The sequence below is a fragment of the Pseudophryne corroboree genome, unplaced genomic scaffold (assembly GCF_028390025.1).
Source record: "Pseudophryne corroboree isolate aPseCor3 unplaced genomic scaffold, aPseCor3.hap2 scaffold_222, whole genome shotgun sequence".
In the NCBI taxonomy this organism is placed as follows: Eukaryota; Metazoa; Chordata; class Amphibia; order Anura; family Myobatrachidae; genus Pseudophryne; species Pseudophryne corroboree.
Window position 1 is genome coordinate 636,497 of NW_026968868.1, and position 16,426 is coordinate 652,922.

General features: G+C 38.3%; 9 non-coding genes across 9 annotated transcripts; 4 read left to right on the forward strand and 5 right to left on the reverse strand.

Moving 5' to 3' along the window:
* Positions 1 to 1,307: 1,307 nt before the first annotated feature.
* On the reverse strand, positions 1,308 to 1,423 carry LOC135008407 (U5 spliceosomal RNA). Its single transcript, XR_010208165.1, has one exon. It is a non-coding gene; the product is annotated as a U5 spliceosomal RNA (small nuclear RNA).
* Positions 1,424 to 1,697: 274 nt separating this feature from the next.
* LOC135008393 (U5 spliceosomal RNA) lies at positions 1,698 to 1,813 on the reverse strand. The gene has a single exon (XR_010208151.1). It is a non-coding gene; the product is annotated as a U5 spliceosomal RNA (small nuclear RNA).
* Positions 1,814 to 2,087: 274 nt separating this feature from the next.
* LOC135008400 (U5 spliceosomal RNA) lies at positions 2,088 to 2,203 on the reverse strand. The gene has a single exon (XR_010208158.1). It is a non-coding gene; the product is annotated as a U5 spliceosomal RNA (small nuclear RNA).
* Positions 2,204 to 2,489: 286 nt separating this feature from the next.
* Positions 2,490 to 2,605, reverse strand: LOC135008377 (U5 spliceosomal RNA). Its single transcript, XR_010208135.1, has one exon. It is a non-coding gene; the product is annotated as a U5 spliceosomal RNA (small nuclear RNA).
* A 270-nt stretch (positions 2,606 to 2,875) lies between these two features.
* On the reverse strand, positions 2,876 to 2,991 carry LOC135008380 (U5 spliceosomal RNA). Its single transcript, XR_010208138.1, has one exon. It is a non-coding gene; the product is annotated as a U5 spliceosomal RNA (small nuclear RNA).
* Positions 2,992 to 3,135: 144 nt separating this feature from the next.
* Positions 3,136 to 3,298, forward strand: LOC135008234 (U1 spliceosomal RNA). The gene has a single exon (XR_010208044.1). It is a non-coding gene; the product is annotated as a U1 spliceosomal RNA (small nuclear RNA).
* A 671-nt stretch (positions 3,299 to 3,969) lies between these two features.
* On the forward strand, positions 3,970 to 4,133 carry LOC135008002 (U1 spliceosomal RNA). The gene has a single exon (XR_010207822.1). It is a non-coding gene; the product is annotated as a U1 spliceosomal RNA (small nuclear RNA).
* A 152-nt stretch (positions 4,134 to 4,285) lies between these two features.
* LOC135008359 (U1 spliceosomal RNA) lies at positions 4,286 to 4,448 on the forward strand. The gene has a single exon (XR_010208127.1). It is a non-coding gene; the product is annotated as a U1 spliceosomal RNA (small nuclear RNA).
* A 671-nt stretch (positions 4,449 to 5,119) lies between these two features.
* Positions 5,120 to 5,283, forward strand: LOC135008033 (U1 spliceosomal RNA). The gene has a single exon (XR_010207852.1). It is a non-coding gene; the product is annotated as a U1 spliceosomal RNA (small nuclear RNA).
* The last annotated feature ends 11,143 nt before the right edge of the window (positions 5,284 to 16,426 follow it).

A 16,426-nucleotide genomic window follows, 5' to 3' on the forward strand; every position in this document is an offset into this window, starting at 1 on the left:
GAGCTGCTCTGTAAGGCAAGTAAAAGGGTGTGGGCCCTGCAGCACCACCTGTAGTTCGCATTGTGCGTTGGAAGGCACAAAGTAAGCAGACGGGAGGAGAAGTCAGGATAGTACACAAGGGCATCCTTTTCTCTTAGTCCGTAGAGGATGCTGGGGTCACATTAAGAACCATGGGGTATAGACGGGATCCGCAAGAGACATGGGCACTTTAAGACTTTCAAAGGGTGTGAACTGGCTCCTCCCTCTATGCCCCTCCTCCAGACTCCAGTTATAGGAACTGTGCCCAGGGAGACGGACATTTCGAGGAAAGGATTTATTGTTAAACTAAGGTGAGCATCTTACCAGCTCACACCTTAAGCATGCCGCAGAACGTGGCATTCAACAGAACACAAGCCAACGGCATGAACAATTGCAGCAAAAAGCTGACCAGAACCGTAACACAACATGTGTATAACCACAAGTAATAACTGCAGACACAGTATGGACTGGGACGGGTGCCCAGCATCCTCTACGTACTAAGAGAAAAGGATTTACCGGTAGGTATTAAAATCCTATTTTCTCATACGACCTAGAGGATGCTGGGGTCACATTAAGAACCATGGGGTTATACCAAAGCTCTTGAACGGGTGGGAGAGTGCGTACGACTCTGCAGCACCGAATGACCCAACTTGAGGTTATCATCAGCCAAGGTATCAAACTTGTAAAACTTAGCAAAAGTGTTTACTAAATAGCTGCTCAGCAAAGTTGCAATGCCGAGACTCCCCGACCAGCTGCCCAGGATGAACCCACCTTTCTAGTAGAATGGGTCTTCACCTAATTCAGTAACGGCAATCCTGCCGTGGAATGAGCATGCTGAATCTTACCACAGATCCAGCGCATAATGGTCTGCATGGAAGCAGGACACCCAATCATGTTGGGAGCATACAGGACAAACAGAGCCTCTGTTTTCCTAATCTGAACCGTTCTGGTGACATAAATTTTCAAAGTTCTGACCACAGCCAGAGACTTTGACTCAACGAAGGTGTCAGTGGCCAAAGGCACCATGTGGAAAGATGAACCACCTTCGGCAGAAATTGTTGACGTGTCCTCAATTCTGCTCTATCTTCATGAAAGATCAAATAAAGGCTCTTGTGATACTGCATGGTTTGTACTGTTTTCCATGTGCTCCCAGATCTTTCAAGCAAGTAGCATGGTCAAGAAAGTTCTGTTTGAAAAGAAACAAACATTTACTGTCATTGTTATGCAAATAAACTTACATTAAAGCTAACAAGAAAGCACACTCGTTCTGTCTTTAAACTGATAAAAGAAACCCCAATAATATGGGGCATGCAAAAATTGAGATAAAACTCAGTTTTGCTCCTCTCCACGGAAATCTTTAATAAAAGGCGAAATATTTGTTAGTTCTGAAGAGAAACCAGAGCATGACCAAGATTCCACCTGTCGCCTGAGTGCCATGCCAGCAGTTCTCATTCAGCTCAAAGTGAGCACCCAATTTGAATGAAAGAAAGCAGATTTCTCACCAGGCTTCCCCTTGCTATAAACTGGTTTGTACTCTTTTCCATGTGCTCCCAGATCTTTCAAACAATTAGTGTGGTCAAGAAAGTTCTGTTTGAAAAGAAACAAACATTTACTGTCATTTCTATGCAAATGAGCTTACATTAAAGCACACTCGTTCTATCTTTAAACCAATAAAATAAAACCCCAATAAGATGGGGCATGCAAAAATTGAGATAAAACTCAGTTTTGCTCCTCTCCACGGAAATCTTTAGTAAAAGGCGAAAGATTTGTTCGTTCTGAAGAGAAACCACAGCATGACCAAGATTCTACCTGTCGCCTGAGTGCCATGCCAGCAGTCCTCATTCAGCTCAAAGTGAGCACCCAATTTGAAAGAAAGAAAGCAGATTTCTCACCAGGCTTCCCCTTGCTATAAACATGGTTTGTACTCTTTTCCATGTGCTCCCAGATCTTTCAAGCAATTAGTATAGTCAAGAAAGTTCTGTTTGAAAAGAAACAAACATTTACTGTCATTTCTACGCAAATGAGCTTACATTAAAGCACACTCGTTCTATCTTTAAACTGATAAAAGAAACCCCAATAAGACGGGGCATGCAAAAATTGAGATAAAACTCAGTTTTGCTCCTCTCCATGGAAATCTTTAGTAAAAGGCGAAAGATTTGTTCGTTCTGAAGAGAAACCAGAGCATGACCAAGATTCCACCTGTCGCCTGAGTGCCGTGCCAGCAGTCCTCATTCAGCTCAAAGTGAGCACCCAATTTGAAAGAAAGAAAGCAGATTTCTCACCAGGCTTCCCCTTGCTATAAGCATGGTTTGTACTCTTTTCCATGTGCTCCCAGATCTTTCAAGCAATTAGTATGGTCAAGAAAGTTCTGCTTGAAAAGAAACAGACATTTATTGTCATTGTTATGCAAATAAACTTACATTAAAGCTAACAAGAAAGCACACTCGTTCTGTCTTTAATCCGATAAAAGAAACCCCAATAATATGGGGCATGCAAAAATTGAGATAAAACTCAGTTTTGCTCCTCTCCACGGAAATCTTTAGTAAAAGGCGAAAGATTTGTTCGTTCTGAAGAGAAACCAGAGCATGACCAAGATTCCACCTGTCGCCTGAGTGCCGTGCCAGCAGTCCTTATTCAGATCAAAGTGAGCGCCCAATTTGAAAGAAAGCAGATTTCTCACCTGTCTTCTCCTTGCTATAAGCATGGTTTGTACTGTATTCCATGTGCTCCCAGATCTTTCAAGCAAGTAGCATGGTCAAGAAAGTTCTGTTTGAAAAGAAACAAACATTTACTGTCATTTCTATGCAAATGAGCTTACATTAAAGCACACTCATTCTATCTTTAAACCGATAAAAGAAACCCCAAAAAGATGGGGCATGCAAAAATTGAGATAAAACTCGGTTTTGCTCCTCTCCACGGAAATCTTTAGTAAAAGGCGAAAGATTTGTTCGTTCTGAAGAGAAACCAGAGCATGACCAAGATTTTTATCTGAAAATATGTGTTCTCCCTGCAGTTGTTGTCCCCAGATGAGAGTTCCCTTGTGCTGCCTCAGTTGAATCTCCTTTACTTGACAGGGGGATGCTCGAGCAGCGACCCTCCCCAGCTCTAGCCCAACTCCTACTTACCTGCCAGGTGAGATACTATGATCATGAAGGTGCTTCTCCCAGGGCAAGGCTCACCCATTGCACTCTGGGTGTGCTGCTTCTGCGATTTCCCCAAATGTGGGAAACTTGACTGCATAATTTGTGTTTCCCCTGGTCGGCTCTCGTATAATTCAGATCTCTTTGTCTCAGGTCTCTCTCCAGCCTAGTTTGCTGTCTGTTTCTACTTCTCTTTTCTTGAGCCGCTCCCTTCTATGCCCTTGCGCACTATCCTGACTTCTCCCGTCTGCTTACTTCGTGCCTTCCAACGCACAATGCAAACTACAGGTAGTGCTGCAGGACCCACACCCTTTTACTTGCCTTACAGAGCGTCTCTGGAGCAGTTACAGTGCCCAGCTGCTGCAAGAAATCAGCTTGAATGCTTCAGGGGCTGGGGAATAGCCAACATGAGCCCCACACCGAAGGAGGGTGGAGGTGTGTAATGCGAACTAGGGGTCATCCAAGCGCCGCAAAAGGCCGCCATGCCCTGCACGCCCCTTGTCTCTTTTCATATGCAGACGAGGGTTGAAGCCAACTTTGACCCACTGTTTGGATGACATCACCATATGCAAATCCATCTGCTGCAGGCCTTCCCCCAGGAATGCTTGCACTAGTTGTTGCATTTGGTTTGTTGTTTGGGGGTGCTTCAGTATTAGGCAGCCTTCTGCCCTCCCATGTTCATCTGAAAATATGTGTTCTCCCTGCAGTTGTTGTCCCCAGATGAGAGTTCCCTTGTGCTGCCTCAGTTGAATCTCCTTTACTTGACAGAGATGTGCCTGAGCAGCGGCCCTCCCCAGCCCTATCCCAAATCATACTTATTTTGCATAGGCGATACCATGGTCATGAAGATTGTTCTCCCAGGGTGAGGTTCATTCATTGCATTCTGGGTATGCTGACCCCTGTGATTTCCCCAAATGTGGGAAACTCGACTGCATTATTTGTGGTAGTGGGGGACTGTGTTTGTGCTTTCCTCTGGTCAGCTCTGGTAAAAATCAGATTTCTTTATCTCAGATCTTCCTCTAGCCTTGTTCTTCTTTCGAGAGTTCCCTTGTGCTGCCTCAGTTGGATCTCTTTCACTTGACAGGGGGGTGCCCGAGCAGCGACCCTCCCCAGCTCTAGCCCAACTCCTACTTACCTGCCAGGTGAGATACTATGATCATGAAGGTGCTTCTCCCAGGGCAAGGCTCACCCATTGCACTCTAGTTGTGCTGCCCCTGTGATTTCCCCAAATGTGGGAAACTTGACTGCATAATTTGTGTTTCCCTTGGTCGGCTCTCGTATAATTCAGATCTCTTTGTCTCAGGTCTCTCTCCAGCCTAGTTTGCTGTCTGTTTCCACTTCTCTTTTCTTGAGCCGCTCCCTTCTATGCCCTTGCGCACTATCCTGACTTCTCCCGTCTGCTTACTTCGTGCCTTCCAACGCACAATGCAAACTACAGGTAGTGCTGCAGGGCCCACACCCTTTTACTTGCCTTACAGAGCAGCTCTGGAGCAGTTACAGTGCCCAGCTGCTGCAAGAAATCAGCTTGAATGCTTCAGGGGCTGGGGCATAGCCAACATGAGCCCCACACCGAAGGAGGGTGGAGGTGTGTAATGCGAACTAGGGGTCATCCAAGCGCCGCAAAAGGCCGCCATGCCCTGCACGCCCCTTTTCTCTTTTCATATGCAGACGAGGGTTGAAGCCAACTTTGACCCACTGCTTGGATGGCATCACCATATGCAAATCCATCTGCTGCAGGCCTTCCCCCAGGAATGCTTGCACTAGTTGTTGCATTTGGTTTGTTGTTTGGGGGTGCTTCAGTATTAGGCAGCCTTCTGCCCTCCCATGTTCATCTGAAAATATGTGTTCTCCCTGCAGTTGTTGTCCCCAGATGAGAGTTCCCTTGTGCTGCCTCAGTTGAATCTCCTTTACTTGACAGAGATGTGCCTGAGCAGCGGCCCTCCCCAGCCCTATCCCAAATCATACTTATTTTGCATAGGAGAGACCATGGTCTTGAAGATTGTTCTCCCAGGGTGAGGTTCATTCATTGCATTCTGGGTATGCTGACCCATGTGATTTCCCCAAATGTGGGAAACTCAACTGCATTATTTGTGGTAGTGGGGGACTGTGTTTGTGCTTTCCTCTGGTCAGCTCTAGTAAAAGTCAGATTTCTTTGTTTCAGTTCTTCCTCTAGCCTTGTTCTTCTTTCGAGAGTTCCCTTGTGCTGCCTCAGTGTGTATGGTTATTAATCAAAAGGTTGGTGGTTCAATCCCACTAAGGGACGTAATTGACCTTGTTATCAGATTTTGGTGATATTTAAGTAGACAAGTCAAAATTTCAAACCCCCTGTTATGGTGTAGGGTACCTGGCCTTCTCTGATGTAATCAGAGTTAGATTTGATTCAGTGATTTTATAAAAACAGCTAGGAAGCACAATTTAGCAGTGGGTTGCAGAGAAAAAGAAATATGCTGGCAAAAAAATCCAATTGAGTGATTAAACAGCTCTTCATTTTCTGGCTTTATTTTTATGCTAACAAATTTGTTCTCTGAAAAGTGTCCACAAAGCCAAGTCTCTGATTAACACCTTTGTAGGGATGGTTTTTCACCTATTACTAAATTAAACTTGCTTCATTGGAAAGGCAGCAAGATGCATCCTCATTTCAATGTCTACTGAAATAATACAGGTTGACACCAGGAAACATTAACGCCACTGCATCCTTGCTGCTTTCGCATGTGGAAGTCTGTTTAATGTGAAAACAAGGTGATATCTAATTAGCACACAGGTAAGGAATTAAGAAAATCTTTATTTAAGGGTGAAGGTGTTTCTCACAAAATCGTTGCCCCAATGCATCATTGAAATTCAAGCTGGAAAGATGATTTTAATATATCACTTGTACATTTTGTATTGCTCTTCTGGTGACAATGTAGTTTGTTTTTGTCAATTACCATTTTAATAATAGGGTAAAGAAAATTAAGTGGATTTTTGAAAGAAAACAATACTGTCAATATACTATTAAAACAAATTAAAATGGTAAAAGTTAGTGTACTTTAAGTAAAAATAAAAGAGCAAAAATATCAATCCCAGTTTTGGATTACTTTAATTAACAAAAAAAATGCATATAGCAGAGGATAGTTTCAATCTGCCTACCTCTGGGTTATGGGCCCAGCATTTTTCCATTGCAGTACTCTGCTGCACATGTAAGTGCAAGAGATCCTGAAGCACTCACTCATCATGGGAAAGTACCAATGTGTTTCTTCGTTGGTTGATGGAAGAAACATCTTACAAAAACTCTCCAGATTATTGACTTTTTAAAGTTTTTCTAGGAAACGTTCTAGATGAATGCTTATTAGCCTTTGTCAGTATGTACGTTTGTAAAGTGTCTCTGTGGCGCAATCTGTTAGTGTGTTTGGTTATTAATCAAAGGGTTGGTGGTTCAATCCCACCCAGGGATGTAATTGACCTTGTTATCAGATTTTGGTGATCTTTAAGTAGACAAGTCAAAATTTCAAACCCCCTTCTTATGGTGTAGGGTACCTGGCCTACTCTGATGTAATCAGAGTTAGATTTGAATCAGTGATTTTATAAAAAAAAACAGCTAGGAAGCACAATTTAGCAGTGGGTTGCAGAGAAAAAGAAATATGCTGGCAGAAAAATCCAATTGAGTGATTAAACAGCTCTTCATTTTCTGGCTTTATTTTTATGCTAACAAATTTGTTCTCTGAAAAGTGTCCACAAAGCTAAGTCTCTGATTAACACCTTTGTAGGGATGGTTTTTCACCTATTACTAAATTAAACTTGCTTCATTGGAAAGGCAGCAAGATGCATCCTCATTTCAATGTCTACTGAAATAATACAGGTTGACACCAGGAAACATTAACGCCACTGCATCCTTGCTGCTTTCGCATGTGGAAGTCTGTTTAATGTGAAAACAAGGTGATATCTAATTAGCACACAGGTAAGGAATTAAGAAAATCTTTATTTAAGGGTGAAGATGTTTCTCACAAAATCGTTGCCCCAATGCATCATTGAAATTCAAGCTGGAAAGATGATTTTAATATATCACTTGTACATTTTGTATTGCTCTTCTGGTGACAATGTAGTTTGTTTTTGTCAATTACCATTTTAATAATCGGGTAAAGAAAATTAATTGGATTTTTGAAAGAAAACAATACTGTCAATATACTATTAAAACAAATTAAAATGGTAAAAGTTATTGTACTTTAAGTAAAAATAAAAGAGCAAAAATATCAATCCCAGTTTTGGATTACTTTAATTAACAAAAAAAAAATGCATATAGCAGAGGATAGTTTCAATCTGCCTACCTCTGGGTTATGGACCCAGCATGCTTCCATTACAGTACTCTGCTGCATATGTAAGTGCAAGAGGTCCTGAAGCACTCACTTATCATGGGAAAGTACCAATGTGTTTCTTCATTGGTTGATGGAAGAAACATCTTACAAAAACTCTCCACATTATTGACTTTTTAAAATGTTTCTAGGAAACGTTCTAGATGAATGCTTATTAGCCTTTGTCAGTATGTACTTTTGCAAAGTGTCGCTGTGGCGCAATCAGTTAGTGTGTATGGTTATTAACCAAAAGGTTGGTGGTTCAATCCCACCCAGGGACGTAATTGACCTTGTTATCAGATTTTGGTGATCTTTAAGTAGACAAGTCAAAATTTCAAACCCCCTGTTATGGTGTAGGGTACCTGGCCTTCTCTGATGTAATCAGAGTTAGATTTGATTCAGTGATTTTATAAAAACAGCTAGGAAGCACAATTTAGCAGTGGGTTGCAGAGAAAAAGAAATATGCTGGCAAAAAAATCCAATTGAGTGATTAAACAGCTCTTCATTTTCTGGCTTTATTTTTATGCTAACAAATTTGTTCTCTGAAAAGTGTCCACAAAGCCAAGTCTCTGATTAACACCTTTGTAGGGATGGTTTTTCACCTATTACTAAATTAAACTTGCTTCATTGGAAAGGCAGCAAGATGCATCCTCATTTCAATGTCTACTGAAATAATACAGGTTGACACCAGGAAACATTAACGCCACTGCATCCTTGCTGCTTTCGCATGTGGAAGTCTGTTTAATGTGAAAACAAGGTGATATCTAATTAGCACACAGGTAAGGAATTAAGAAAATCTTTATTTAAGGGTGAAGGTGTTTCTCACAAAATCGTTGCCCCAATGCATCATTGAAATTCAAGCTGGAAAGATGATTTTAATATATCACTTGTACATTTTGTATTGCTCTTCTGGTGACAATGTAGTTTGTTTTTGTCAATTACCATTTTAATAATCGGGTAAAGAAAATTAATTGGATTTTTGAAAGAAAACAATACTGTCAATATACTATTAAAACAAATTAAAATGGTAAAAGTTATTGTACTTTAAGTAAAAATAAAAGAGCAAAAATATCAATCCCAGTTTTGGATTACTTTAATTAACAAAAAAAAATGCATATAGCAGAGGATAGTTTCAATCTGCCTACCTCTGGGTTATGGGCCCAGCATTTTTCCATTGCAGTACTCTGCTGCACATGTAAGTGCAAGAGATCCTGAAGCACTCACTCATCATGGGAAAGTACCAATGTGTTTCTTCGTTGGTTGATGGAAGAAACATCTTACAAAAACTCTCCAGATTATTGACTTTTTAAAGTTTTTCTAGGAAACGTTCTAGATGAATGCTTATTAGCCTTTGTCAGTATGTACGTTTGTAAAGTGTCTCTGTGGCGCAATCTGTTAGTGTGTTTGGTTATTAATCAAAGGGTTGGTGGTTCAATCCCACCCAGGGATGTAATTGACCTTGTTATCAGATTTTGGTGATCTTTAAGTAGACAAGTCAAAATTTCAAACCCCCTTCTTATGGTGTAGGGTACCTGGCCTACTCTGATGTAATCAGAGTTAGATTTGAATCAGTGATTTTATAAAAAAAACAGCTAGGAAGCACAATTTAGCAGTGGGTTGCAGAGAAAAAGAAATATGCTGGCAGAAAAATCCAATTGAGTGATTAAACAGCTCTTCATTTTCTGGCTTTATTTTTATGCTAACGAATTTGTTCTCTGAAAAGTGTCCACAAAGCCAAGTATCTGATTAACATATTTGTAGGGATGGTTTTTCACCTATTACTAAATTAAACTTGCTTCATTGGAAAGGCAGCAAGATGCATCCTCATTTCAATATCTACTGAAATAATACAGGTTGACACCCGGAAACATTAACGCCACTGCATCCTTGCTGCTTTCTCATGTGGAAGTCTGTTTAATGTGAAAACAAGGTGATATCTAATTAGCACACAGGTAAGGAATTAAGAAAATCTTTATTTAAGGGTGAAGATGTTTCTCACAAAATCGTTGCCCCAATGCATCATTGAAATTCAAGCTGGAAAGATGATTTTAATATATCACTTGTACATTTTGTATTGCTCTTCTGGTGACACTGTAGTTTGTTTTTGTCAATTACCATTTTAATAATCGGGTAAAGAAAATTAATTGGATTTTTGAAAGAAAACAATACTGTCAATATACTATTAAAACAAATTAAAATGGTAAAAGTTATTGTACTTTAAGTAAAAAAAAAAGCTAAAATATCAATCCCTGTTTTGGATTATTTTAATGAACAAAAAAAAAATGCATATAGCAAAGGATAGTTTCAATCTGCCTACCTCTGGGTTATGGGCCCAGCATGCTTCCATTGCAGTACTCTGCTGCACATGTAAGTGCAAGAGATCCTGAAGCACTCACTCATCATGCGAAAGTAACAATGTGTTTCTTCATTGGTTGCTGGAAGAAACATCTTACAAAAACTCTCCAGATTATTGACTTTTTAAAGTTTTTCTAGGAAACGTTCTAGATGAATGCTTATTAGTCTTTGTCAGTATGTACTTTTCGCAAAGTGTCTCTGTGGCGCGATCGGTTAGTGTGTTCAGCTATTAATCAAAAGGTTGGTGGTTCAATCCCATCCAGGGACGTAATTGACCTTGTGATCAGATTTTGGTAATATTTAAGTAGACAAGTCAAAATTGCAAACCCCCTCTTATGGTGTAGGGTACCTGGCCTTCTCTGATGTAATCAGAGTTAGATTTGATTAAGTGATTTTATAAAAAAAACAGCTAGGAAGCACAATTTAGCAGTGGGTTGCAGAGAAAAAGAAAAATGCTGGCAGAAAAATCCAATTGAGTGATTAAACAGCTCTTCATTTTCTGGCTTTATTTTTATGATAACAAATTTGTTCTCTGAAAAGTGTCCACAAAGCCAAGTATCTGATTAACATCTTTGTAGGGATGGTTTTTCACCTATTACTAAATTAAACTTGCTTCATTGGAAAGGCAGCAAGATGCATCCTCATTTCAATATCTACGGAAATAATACAGGTTGACACCAGGAAACATTAACGCCACTGCATCTTTGCTGTTTTCTCATGTGGAAGTCTGTTTAATGTGAAAACAAGGTGATATCTAATTAGCACACAGGTAAGGAATTAAGAACATCTTTATTTAAGGGTGAAGATGTTCTCACAAAATCGTTGCCCCAATGCATCATTGAAATTCAAGCTGGAAAGATGATTTTAATATATCACTTGTACATTTTGTATTGCTCTTCTGGTGACAATGTAGTTTGTTTTTGTCAATTACCATTTTAATAATCGGGTAAAGAAAATTAATAGGATTTTTGAAAGAAAACAATACTATTAAAACAAATTAAAATGGTAAAAGTTATTGTACTTTAAGTAAAAATAAAAGAGCAAAAATATCAATCCCAGTTTTGGATTACTTTAATTAACAAAAAAAATGCATATAGCAGAGGATAGTTTCAATCTGCCTACCTCTGGGTTATGGACCCAGCATGCTTCCATTACAGTACTCTGCTGCACATGTAAGTGCAAGAGATCCTGAAGCACTCACTCATCATGGGAAAGTACCAATGTGTTTCTTCATTGGTTGATGGAAGAAACATCTTACAAAAACTCTCCACATTATTGACTTTTTAAAATGTTTCTAGGAATCATTCTAGATGAATGCTTATTAGCCTTTGTCAGTAAGTACTTTCGCAAAGTGTCGCTGTGGCGCAATCAGTTAGTGTGTAAGGCTATTAACCAAAAGGTTGGTGGTTCAATCCCACCCAGGGACTTAATTGACCTTGTTATCAGATTTTGGTGATCTTTAAGTAGACAAGTCAAAATTTACAACCCACTGTTATGGTGTAGGGTACCTGGCCTTCTCTGATGTTTAGATTTGATTCAGTGATTTTATAAAAACAGCTAGGAAGCACAATTTAGCAGTGGGTTGCAGAGAAAAAGAAATATGCTGGCAGAAAAATCCAATTGAGTGATTAAACAGCTCTTCATTTTCTGGCTTTATTTTTATACTAACAAATTTGTTCTCTGAAAAGTGTCCACAAAGCCAAGTCTCTGATTAACACCTTTGTAGGGATGGTTTTTCACCTATTACTAAATTAAACTTGCTTCATTGGAAAGGCAGCAAGATGCATCCTCATTTCAATGTCTACTGAAATAATACAGGTTGACACCAGGAAACATTAACGCCACTGCATCCTTGCTGCTTTCGCATGTGGAAGTCTGTTTAATGTGAAAACAAGGTGATATCTAATTAGCACACAGGTAAGGAATTAAGAAAATCTTTATTTAAGGGTGAAGATGTTTCTCACAAAATCGTTGCCCCAATGCATCATTGAAATTCAAGCTGGAAAGATGATTTTAATATATCACTTGTACATTTTGTATTGCTCTTCTGGTGACAATGTAGTTTGTTTTTGTCAATTACCATTTTAATAATCGGGTAAAGAAAATTAATTGGATTTTTGAAAGAAAACAATACTGTCAATATACTATTAAAACAAATTAAAATGGTAAAAGTTATTGTACTTTAAGTAAAAATAAAAGAGCAAAAATATCAATCCCAGTTTTGGATTACTTTAATTAACAAAAAAAAATGCATATAGCAGAGGATAGTTTCAATCTGCCTACCTCTGGGTTATGGACCCAGCATGCTTCCATTACAGTACTCTGTTGCACATGTAAGTGCAAGAGGTCCTGAAGCACTCACTTATCATGGGAAAGTACCAATGTGTTTCTTCATTGGTTGATGGAAGAAACATCTTACAAAAACTCTCCACATTATTGACTTTTTAAAATGTTTCTAGGAATCGTTCTAGATGAATGCTTATTAGCCTTTGTCAGTATGTTCTTTTGCAAAGTGTTGTTTTGGCGCAATCAGTTAGTGTGTAAGGCTATTAACCAAAAGGTTGGTGGTTCAATCCCACCCAGGGACTTAATTGACCTTGTTATCAGATTTTGGTGATCTTTAAGTAGACAAGTCAAAATTTCAAACCCCCTGTTATGGTGTAGGGTACCTGGCCTTCTCTAATGTAATCAGAGTTAGATTTGATTCAGTGATTTTATAAAAACAGCTAGGAAGAACAATTTAGCAGTGGGTTGCAGAGAAAAAGAAATATGCTGGCAGAAAAATCCAATTGAGTGATTAAACAGCTCTTCATTTTCTGGCTTTATTTTTACACTAACAAATTTGTTCTCTGAAAAGTGTCCACAAAGACAAGTCTCTGATTAACACCTTTGTAGGGATGGTTTTTCACCTATTACTAAATTAAACTTGCTTCATTGGAAAGGCAGCAAGATGCATCCTCATTTCAATGTCTACTGAAATAATACAGGTTGACACCAGGAAACATTAACGCCACTGCATCCTTGCTGCTTTCGCATGTGGAAGTCTGTTTAATGTGAAAACAAGGTGATATCTAATTAGCACACAGGTAAGGAATTAAGAAAATCTTTATTTAAGGGTGAAGATGTTTCTCACAAAATCGTTGCCCCAATGCATCATTGAAATTCAAGCTGGAAAGATGATTTTAATATATCACTTGTACATTTTGTATTGCTCTTCTGGTGACAATGTAGTTTGTTTTTGTCAATTACCATTTTAATAATCGGGTAAAGAAAATTAATTGGATTTTTGAAAGAAAACAATACTGTCAATATACTATTAAAACAAATTAAAATGGTAAAAGTTATTGTACTTTAAGTAAAAATAAAAGAGCAAAAATATCAATCCCAGTTTTGGATTACTTTAATTAACAAAAAAAAATGCATATAGCAGAGGATAGTTTCAATCTGCCTACCTCTGGGTTATGGACCCAGCATGCTTCCATTACAGTACTCTGTTGCACATGTAAGTGCAAGAGGTCCTGAAGCACTCACTTATCATGGGAAAGTACCAATGTGTTTCTTCATTGGTTGATGGAAGAAACATCTTACAAAAACTCTCCACATTATTGACTTTTTAAAATGTTTCTAGGAATCGTTCTAGATGAATGCTTATTAGCCTTTGTCAGTATGTTCTTTTGCAAAGTGTTGTTTTGGCGCAATCAGTTAGTGTGTAAGGCTATTAACCAAAAGGTTGGTGGTTCAATCCCACCCAGGGACTTAATTGACCTTGTTATCAGATTTTGGTGATCTTTAAGTAGACAAGTCAAAATTTCAAACCCCCTGTTATGGTGTAGGGTACCTGGCCTTCTCTAATGTAATCAGAGTTAGATTTGATTCAGTGATTTTATAAAAACAGCTAGGAAGAACAATTTAGCAGTGGGTTGCAGAGAAAAAGAAATATGCTGGCAGAAAAATCCAATTGAGTGATTAAACAGCTCTTCATTTTCTGGCTTTATTTTTACACTAACAAATTTGTTCTCTGAAAAGTGTCCACAAAGACAAGTCTCTGATTAACACCTTTGTAGGGATGGTTTTTCACCTATTACTAAATTAAACTTGCTTCATTGGAAAGGCAGCAAGATGCATCTTCATTTCAATGTCTACTGAAATAATACAGGTTGACACCAGGAAACATTAACGCCACTGCATCCTTGCTGCTTTCGCATGTGGAAGTCTGTTTAATGTGAAAACAAGGTGATATCTAATTAGCACACAGGTAAGGAATTAAGAAAATCTTTATTTAAGGGTGAAGATGTTTCTCACAAAATCGTTGCCCCAATGCATCATTGAAATTCAAGCTGGAAAGATGATTTTAATATATCACTTGTACATTTTGTATTGCTCTTCTGGTGACAATGTAGTTTGTTTTTGTCAATTACCATTTTAATAATCGGGTAAAGAAAATTAAGTGGATTTTTGAAAGAAAACAATACTATTAAAACAAATTAAAATGGTAAAAGTTATTGTACTTTAAGTAAAAATAAAAGAGCAAAAATATCAATCCCAGTTTTGGATTACTTTAATTAACAAAAAAAATGCATATAGCAGAGGATAGTTTCAATCTGCCTACCTCTGGGTTATGGACCCAGCATGCTTCCATTACAGTACTCTGCTGCACATGTAAGTGCAAGAGATCCTGAAGCACTCACTCATCATGGGAAAGTACCAATGTGTTTCTTCATTGGTTGATGGAAGAAACATCTTACAAAAACTCTCCACATTATTGACTTTTTAAAATGTTTCTAGGAATCATTCTAGATGAATGCTTATTAGCCTTTGTCAGTAAGTACTTTTGCAAAGTGTCGCTGTGGCGCAATCAGTTAGTGTGTAAGGCTATTAACCAAAAGGTTGGTGGTTCAATCCCACCCAGGGACTTAATTGACCTTGTTATCAGATTTTGGTGATCTTTAAGTAGACAAGTCAAAATTTCAAACCCACTGTTATGGTGTAGGGTACCTGGCCTTCTCTGATGTTTAGATTTGATTCAGTGATTTTATAAAAACAGCTAGGAAGCACAATTTAGCAGTGGGTTGCAGAGAAAAAGAAATATGCTGGCAGAAAAATCCAATTGAGTGATTAAACAGCTCTTCATTTTCTGGCTTTATTTTTATACTAACAAATTTGTTCTCTGAAAAGTGTCCACAAAGCCAAGTCTCTGATTAACACCTTTGTAGGGATGGTTTTTCACCTATTACTAAATTAAACTTGCTTCATTGGAAAGGCAGCAAGATGCATCCTCATTTCAATGTCTACTGAAATAATACAGGTTGACACCAGGAAACATTAACGCCACTGCATCCTTGCTGCTTTCGCATGTGGAAGTCTGTTTAATGTGAAAACAAGGTGATATCTAATTAGCACACAGGTAAGGAATTAAGAAAATCTTTATTTAAGGGTGAAGATGTTTCTCACAAAATCGTTGCCCCAATGCATCATTGAAATTCAAGCTGGAAAGATGATTTTAATATATCACTTGTACATTTTGTATTGCTCTTCTGGTGACAATGTAGTTTGTTTTTGTCAATTACCATTTTAATAATCGGGTAAAGAAAATTAATTGGATTTTTGAAAGAAAACAATACTGTCAATATACTATTAAAACAAATTAAAATGGTAAAAGTTATTGTACTTTAAGTAAAAATAAAAGAGCAAAAATATCAATCCCAGTTTTGGATTACTTTAATTAACAAAAAAAAATGCATATAGCAGAGGATAGTTTCAATCTGCCTACCTCTGGGTTATGGACCCAGCATGCTTCCATTACAGTACTCTGTTGCACATGTAAGTGCAAGAGGTCCTGAAGCACTCACTTATCATGGGAAAGTACCAATGTGTTTCTTCATTGGTTGATGGAAGAAACATCTTACAAAAACTCTCCACATTATTGACTTTTTAAAATGTTTCTAGGAATCGTTCTAGATGAATGCTTATTAGCCTTTGTCAGTATGTTCTTTTGCAAAGTGTTGTTTTGGCGCAATCAGTTAGTGTGTAAGGCTATTAACCAAAAGGTTGGTGGTTCAATCCCACCCAGGGACTTAATTGACCTTGTTATCAGATTTTGGTGATCTTTAAGTAGACAAGTCAAAATTTCAAAAACCCCTGTTATGGTGTAGGGTACCTGGCCTTCTCTAATGTAATCAGAGTTAGATTTGATTCAGTGATTTTATAAAAACAGCTAGGAAGAACAATTTAGCAGTGGGTTGCAGAGAAAAAGAAATATGCTGGCAGAAAAATCCAATTGAGTGATTAAACAGCTCTTCATTTTCTGGCTTTATTTTTATACTAACAAATTTGTTCTCTGAAAAGTGTCCACAAAGACAAGTCTCTGATTAACACCTTTGTAGGGATGGTTTTTCACCTATTACTAAATTAAACTTGCTTCATTGGAAAGGCAGCAAGATGCATCTTCATTTCAATGTCTACTGAAATAATACAGGTTGACACCAGGAAACATTAACGCCACTGCATCCTTGCTGCTTTCGCATGTGGAAGTCTGTTTAATGTGAAAACAAGGTGATATCTAATTAGCACACAGGTAAGGAATTAAGA